Source organism: Hakea prostrata, chromosome 8 (genome assembly GCF_041222555.1).
Source record: "Hakea prostrata isolate BN-2017 chromosome 8, UWA_Hpros_2, whole genome shotgun sequence".
Classification (NCBI taxonomy): domain Eukaryota; kingdom Viridiplantae; phylum Streptophyta; class Magnoliopsida; order Proteales; family Proteaceae; genus Hakea; species Hakea prostrata.
The window spans coordinates 11,796,462-11,804,766 of NC_142607.1; the positions used below are offsets into that span (position 1 = coordinate 11,796,462).

General features: G+C 38.2%; 1 pseudogene across 1 annotated transcript; it reads right to left on the reverse strand.

Annotated features, from left to right (window-relative positions):
* Positions 1-5,164: 5,164 nt before the first annotated feature.
* Positions 5,165-8,041, reverse strand: LOC149006912 (senescence-associated carboxylesterase 101-like; annotated as a pseudogene). The gene is made up of 4 exons (XR_016175342.1): positions 7,817-8,041; positions 7,315-7,662; positions 6,681-7,221; positions 5,165-6,393 (listed from the first exon to the last, which is right to left on the reverse strand). The product of XR_016175342.1 is annotated as a senescence-associated carboxylesterase 101-like (transcript).
* Between the last annotated feature and the right edge of the window lie 264 nt (positions 8,042-8,305).

Consider the following 8,305-nt stretch of genomic DNA (forward strand, 5'->3'; position numbering starts at 1 on the left):
CCCACTACACATGGGACCCACATGTTTTTTTTTTTCCACCCTACCTTCGCAAACAAACACAGTCATGGAGGAATAAATGCTCAAGAAGAAGAAGGAGAGAATGTTCTTTATGAATCATTGCAGAAGAGTAATAGCTGGAATATCTAAGTCTTACCATTGTTTAGGCATAGTGACGGGTTATATAGCTGATCCATACCTCAGGAGATGATGGACGTTCACCGCCTTTAGATGCACATCTGGTCAGATGGAGGGTGAAGATGACTTCTAAGAGAGGCTTGAGAGATAAGCCAAAGTGCCAGATAATCCCGCCCGTCAAAAAATCTTGTCAATGAATCAAAGGTTAGTGTCACTTTGATACTAACGTGACAATAGCCCACAAACAATGGGACAAATGAATCGCTGATTCGGGGCTCGAGGAGAGCTTTGAGTGAGTTAGAAGCTTCTTTATCCGCAGCGGGATATCAAGGATCCTTAATGCATTAAATGCTAGAATGAATATTACATAGAATTCCTCACTCTTGTCATACTTACCGAGAAGTCCCATGAGGTTAGAGGAGCATCATTGCTATTTCTTTCATCACATAGCTTCTCTGAGGGAGAGTTTCCTAAGAAGTGCGTTGTCCAAGAAGCACTTGTTGAACCCCTCGCTTACGCTTGAACCCCAACTCTAGCTCAATTGGCATATTCTGGTTTAGAGATTGCAGTTGGAAATGTTGATAACAAAGATTATTACAAATTTGGATTGGTTAAGGCCTTTTACCCCAAAAAGACAAAAATATTTTGAATACCCTAATTTGATGTGTCTAGTCAAGTTAAACCGTTAATGTCTTGACTAGGGGTGTCAATTTTTAACTCGAACCGTTGAAATCAAACCAAACCTTAATGGACTGTGTTTGCGCTGAAGACCGTCAACCCGAACGGTTTCGGGCTGAGCTAGGCCAACCCGTGTGCAACTCGCTAGCCCAAACCAATAGGCCCGAACCACAACCCGTTAACCCGTTAGTATAAATTAAAATAAAAATATTAAATGAAGTAATGAACCATTGAATTACGTTTCACTAGTTAAACGTTTAACATTCTTTCAATTTTTTAAGTTTTACCAAACTGGCAAAACCTTTCTTTTCATTTAATATTTTAATTTTAAGTTTTACGATTTCACTGTTTTGATTTCACTTTCAGTCTTTCATTATTCATTTTCACAAATCAGGGTTAAGGGTTTTCACTTTCACTTTCTTTGTTTCTCTACTTTCACATTTTACCTTCTCTCCTGTTCCTTCTAGGCAACGGCGACGACATCAAGCTAATGCTATCACTAGATCTACTTGGAGTCTTATTCCTCTCTCTTTTGTAGTCTTGTGTGTGAGAAACTTGGAGTTAAGGAAAAATAAAAATAAATTTCAATATTGATTTTTAATTTAGTCAAAACCGTTAACTCAAACCGAATACAAACCGTTAGTCCAAACCGCTAGTCAACCAGAATCTAAACCGCACCAAGTTGAAACGGCACCGAAACCGTTATCTTTTAAATGGGCAGTGTTTGGGCTGGGGGGATTTTCAGCTCGAAACCACTCCAAACTGCACCGTTGACACCCCTAGTCTTGACCTTCAAGTCTGGATTACTTATTGGTCGGAGGAGAAAAATGTGTTTCCCTAATATTATCAGTGAATATAAAAAATAATTTGAAAATAAAAATTCAATACATGTAGTTGAGAAGCATCAAAGTAGCACAATACATCACACATTGTTCTCCATGGAGTGGTAGAGATCTGGACTCTTGACATTCACCATAAAATAACAAAAGAATTTTATGATTTCGGTGATGTGGACTCTTGATCTTCACTATAAAACAACAAAAAAATTTATGATTTCATAAATATTGTAAAAGGTCAAATCGAACCAAGCGAGGTAAAAAAAATTTGCTAACAGAGGGTATTATTGTGCAAATTTAAGAAATATTTGAAGTATTATTGCTAATTTGGCATAATTCGAAATGTTCTTGGTTTTTGCCAACTATCGAGGTGTCTTTAAAATTTTTTCAACTTTTAAATAGCTTAACAAGCTTAAAAGAGGATTATAATCAAAAAAGACGAAAAGATTTTTATTATAACCTTCAAAACCTTAATTTGAAGGTTATAATTGTGTAGCCGATTCTCTAGCTAGGAAGGTCCAGTCTGTGACAAGTCGAACTGTATGGTCTAATTTCACTCTTTGGATTCTTGGTCTTTGTCATCAGGATGTCTTGAGCTTTTCTTGCCCGTCTTCTAATTAAAAATTTGTTTACCCAATAAAAAAAAAACCCTAACTTGATGTAATTTGATGTGATTGGTTAAGTTAAAATATTAATGTATTCACATCACTTTTCCATCAGAAAAAAAAAAATGTGTTCCTCCCTTGGGGTAGGTGATCTGGACTCTCGAGTCTCGACCTGCGGCATAAAAAAGATAACATAACAAAAGAATTTATGGTTTCGGTGATGTGGACTCTTGACCTTCACCATAAAAAAACAAAACAATTTATGATTTCATAAATATTATAAAAGATAAAATTGAACCAAGCCCGCCAGGTCAAACACTCCATGGTGACCTTCCTTATCTTGATCTTAGTTTTACGGTTTTACCCCCAAAAAACAAATCTTAGTTTTAAGCCGAAAGTTTTACCGAAAAATCATTTGGTGCTAAAAGGTTTCAACACGTCATCTTACTGGTAGACAATCCACATGGGTGTGATGCCAACTGGCTCATATAATTTAAAAGCCACTGAGAGCTAACGAAGCAAAGCAGCAAAACAAACAAAAACCGACAAAGCTCCGTCGGAAGAAATAATTATAGTGCTCGTACGTTGACCTGGATGAACCTCAGACAAAAAAAAAAAAAAAAAAATCTCACCCTCCCTCGTCATGGAAAAAAAAGAAAACCTATCTTTAGCTTAAAAGTGATTGACCCTTTTCTCCTATCCAAAGCCCATTACCAGAGATATTTGTGTATTACTAATTATTACATGTGTTTGGTTAAAGTCTTAAAGAGAAAAGGAAATGGAAATGATTTTCCAATAAATGCTTTTCTTAGGAATGATTAAGTTAATTAAATTTATGAGAATTAGAAATTAAGAAGATTAAGGACCGTAGCTTGTTCTAATATGTTTTGTAAATCCAACAAAAGCACCTTCATGATATTTATTTTCCCTATTCCTCTTGTACTGGTGTATTTTAGTTGTTCATCTCAAATCAGCCTCACACTCCATCCAGTGCTTTTCAAATATGTTATGTATCCCTACACACATAAGGTATAGAAAATCTTACTTGTGTCAAGTTGTGTGTAGCTTGTAATGTTTCTTCTGTGTTATGAGTTTTAGACATTATTTAAAACTCTTAGGGGGGTTGGAGCTTGCTAATTAAAGATTGTTGTTTCTTTCTCTCCAAACAAAATAGCATGTGGGTATAAAGATAGATACTAGCCATCGTTTAGATTTTTTGTCCAAATCAATATTTATTATGAAAGAGTGGCATAAATCATTGATGGATGTCTGTGTAATTTCTTCCATTCGAAGTCTAAGAGGGTTTGCCGCCCATATTCTTTTTGTCCATTCACACGAAAGAAAAATGTGTCAAAGGGATTCAATGCTATTTCCGCAAAATTCATATTCTAATGGTATTGGTGTCCATTGAGTAAGTACTGCCTTGACTGGTAGTTCTGCATTTAGAAGACGCCAAAAGAAAAACTTAAATTTTGGGTGAAGATGTAATTTCAAAAAATATTTCCACCATGTCGTGTGAGTAGCAATAAGTTGAGATGTCGTTCTTATTTGTAACAAGGTTTTTCCTACCATTTTGATTGAGAATTCTCCATTGTTTGAAATAAGAGACATTCAAGAGTCATCTTCATTCGAGAAATTAAAATTATAAAGATGTGAAAGTTGTAGGATTTGGGGAGAAGATAACTCCCAATGAAAGTTTAGACTTGATGTTGCCACTTGTGCTATTGTTGCATGCCTTGCCCACAATTCAAAGTTAGGTGGTAACGGTGACCGATTATCTGAATATTTTATCCATGGGTCGAATCAAAATGATTTATGATTTGAAAGCATTAAAGCAGGACAAAGAGGTAGGTGATCCTTAGACCTATGCCTTAAAATGACGGATAAAAGAATTTATGATTTCGGTGATGTGGACTCTAGACCATCATTATAAAATAACAAAAGAATTTATGATTTCATAATAAATATTGTGAAAGGTAAAATTGAACCAAGCCGGCCAGGTCAAACACTCCATCGTGACCTTATCTTGATCTTAGTTTGTTTTAAGCCGGAAGTTTTACGCAAAAACCATTTGGTACTAAAAGCTTTCAACACGTCATCTTACTGGTAGACAACCCCACGTGGGTGTGATGCCAGCTGGCCCATATAATATAAAAGACAGCTAGCCACACAAGGTACAAACCAGACCAACCAGTGGTACGAATCTGAGAGCTAACAAATCAAAGCAGCAAAACAAACAAAGATTGGGCCCCCTTTTCTCCTACCCAAGCCCATTAACAGAGATATTTGTTATTAACCTGGTTGGTCAAAGAGAAAAGCAAATGGGAATGATTTTCCAATAAATGCTTTTCTAGGAATGATTAAATTAATCGAATTTCTGTGGATTAGAAATAAAACAGATCACTGACTGTCAACCGAACTACCAAAACACACACTGATTAAGCAGCAAGCAACACATATCTATCACTCTTTTATGTTTTCCTACTGATTTCTAATACATATAGAGCTGAACTGGTGAAGTAGCCAAAGCAAAGCCATTATCAGACATTAGTTTGAAAAGCTTCACTGGCACTTGAAACGGCTGCCATGGGTGGTGATATCAGTGTTTGCCGCATCTCCTTGTTACTATCAGTGCCTGGTGCAACACATCTGCAGCACTGACAGCAACTCATACACACTCTTGTGCACTTTGTCTTACTTGAATGTATTATTTTTCACTTTGATTGCATTTATTTTCTACTTTCATGGATAACAAGGTTTTCTACACGTAAAGGATAAAGCCTCATTATTCAAATCCACCCTTACCAACTCTTTCCTCAAAAGAGTCTAGTTATGGTCAACAAATTGTTGAGTTTTGATTATAAACAAGTTGTAATTCAAATAATATTAATATTCTCCCACTCACCAATTTGAGAGTGGAATAATTCTCTCAATTGAGTTTTATTTCAAACCAAATTCTAACCTCAGTTTCAGTTTCTCAGCCTTGAACATCGTCCACAATCCTCAGAACCTTTTCTTCTCACCACCGTGAGCTTGTCTGCTTCCTCAAGCTCTGCCACTACCATGGCTTCCCATCTGATTTCACCTACCAACATCGTTTCTTACCTACCTACGTGTAAAGCTTGATTGAAGCAACTATCTCCTTTGCAAATACCAATTCTCCAGAAAGCAGCAAAGTTACAGCCAAACCAAATAATAAAAATTAGATACTCTTTCTACATCAAGACCTACAAAGGTGAAGAAGTTTGAAAACAAGACAAAAACAAAATAGGCTGAGAAGTGTAATAATATTGGAGAGAGTGAATGCCTTATACAAGATCAGTTACTTGTACTTTAGATGACGTTTATTATCCATGAAGTTTGCAAGACGGGAAGTACGATTGCGTTCTGGAATTGTTTCATACTCCTTCCACCATTGCATGAAGATACTATCCTTCAAGAAAATCTCTAGAGAAGCTGCTAAGTCGTCAATCAAGTCCATCGACGTACTCCTCAAATTTATTCAGCTGGCGCAGAAGTGATTCTTTTAATGGCCCTGCAGCTTCTCCATACTTCAATGATTTGGTCCAAATCATTGCTTCTTCCAACTTCGCATAGAAGCAAGAATCCTCCGTTAGAGTAGCAGCAGTGTCCCTAGTGTCTAATCTCCTTCTGTGTTTTGCAGCTCTCTCGTGCTCCTCCATCCATTCCTCCAACAATTTATAGCGCTCAGACCTTCCATTGGTGATGTAAGTCATGTAACCAAGCTTACCATCCGTGTAATAGTCTGCAATATCAAGAGGTTCCACCATTCTCCTGTAGTTTGTTCCTGCATAGAGCAGGCGCATAGGCAAGGGAGGCTCCCCCAGCTTCAGGGGCTTTGTCGCTGCTTCGTTGACCACCTCTTGCCAGAAATTCGTGAGGGCTTTCTTGAACTTCGCAGCATAGATGTCCCTTGGGAATAGCTTGTTCTTATAACAATCATAATAGCCCATAGCAACCTCAGTTGAACAGACCTGCTTGTACCACTCAAGATTGGCCATGTTTATCTTCATATCATTCAGTTTCTTGTCAGCTTCAGAGGTCCGCCTCACATGATCCAGGTAATTTTTTCTTTCCCGTCTCTCCATGTCTGTAATCAATTTGTCATCTTCCTCGTTCTGACAGAAAGTAAGAGAATTCAAGGTCACTAACGAAAACATTCGCCTTATTGGCTTTGCCACTGTGATTCTAACCACTCAAGACTAAGATTAATGGTTCACAATGGCCATCTAACATTTATTTTAGACATTAACATCAAACAATTATAGTTCCAGATCGTATCCGAGAGCAGAACAGAAATTGGAAGCTTGGAAGTTCAAACTGTTTTGAAGGATGAAAAAACCTGTAATTCAAATATGTATTTAAGTTGAAACAGTGACTGTTTCGTGGATGAAGGTAGGGTTACCTGGTTGCTTTGAACTCCAATTGCATCCAGTTGAAGTATAATCCCCGCTCGAAGTGGATCGTCTTCTGAGCCCCATAGCTCGGAAACTCCATTGGAGACAATGATCTGATGGCTAAGATCTTCCACTAAGTTAACATAATCCAAGATACCGAGAATCTGAGGCGACCCACGAGTAGCTGCCAACACTTGGAGGATCGAAACAGTATGGTCGAAACAAGCACAAGCACAAGCAGGTGAAGAAGACGAAGATGAACAAATAAGGAACGTGCCGAAGGGTTTGTAGGTCTTTTCTGTGGATGAGACGAAGGCACGAGCGATGAGGTCGCCATTGGAAACAACGTGCAGAAATTGGGATTTCCATCCCGAGCGAATGTGAATCGCCTTGGAGAAAGCATCGTCGCCAAGTAGCGGAGATCCGAATGTGATGCATATGGGAAGATTAGAGTTTGATGGTTTCATCTTGTGAAGCAAATATAAACAGCAGAGAGATGCAACCCATCCTCCTATAGAATGTCCCGTGATAATCAATGCGCTTCCTTGGCTGCATTATTTCCAAAACATATAACAATTAAACAATTTAAAGATAAGAATTTGATGATCAGAGAAAGAAAGGGGGGAAATTAACCAAAGAAACCCAGAGCATACCAGTTGGGAAAGGTTTTCATCCTGAGAGAAGGAGCCGAATAGTGTGAGGGCTTCTTCGTTGATGGAGAAAGAATAGTTTTTAATTTTAAGGAAATCAAACGCAGAAGGATTTTGAACCAAAGTTGAGGGCAGCTCCGACGAGACTTCTCCATCCACTCCAACGCCGAAAACTAAGATTTGGTACTTTTCATTATCACAAATCTTGTATGCAAGAGATGAAGAGGACGTGCGTATTTTCGTCGTGGAACCATCATTGAGTGCTTGAATTGCCTTCGAGGAACCCTGGAGAAGACCAGAAGCTAACACGAAACCTGCTAACTCAGATCCACAGCTAAACCTGTATTGAAGATAGAAAAAAGAGTGGGTTTTGGGGGTTGAAGAAAAACAACAACAACAACAACAACAAATGAAAAATAATTGCTTTCTTATCTTAATTAGTGATTCTCAAGATGAAGATTGAGGGAAAGAAACAGAGAAAGAACTTCTCTTACACAGTATTCATCTCTTGATCTCTTGGATCGCTATAACAGAATTGATGCCACCAGAGAACGACTATGCAGGGATACCTATTTTGCAGCGATCTAGCGATGTAAGTGTGTAACTTTCTCTAGTAAAACACAAATTCAAAAATTGAATTTTTCGCGTTACCGGTGCTAACTTGCTAACTTCGAAGATCTTGGGATTCTGGGAATCCGGTTTCCTCTTTCAGGGTGGTTTTCTTCGAACCGGACTCCCCCGCGGGGAGCCCCCAGGCCCGACCACACACAGGGGCCCACGGTGAAATTTTTTTTTTTATTTTTTCCAAAAGTATTTTTCCGCCCCTGGCATGGGGACAACGTGGCGCCGATCCCGACTTGTTTTCTTCATGAGTGAGGAGCTAGTAATGGTTCCCTGTTCATACTCTGGTGGCTTGTTTTCTCAATTAGGCTTCAGAAGAAGTTTTTTTTTTTTTTTAGCTCTTGTTTGTCCACTTAATAAGT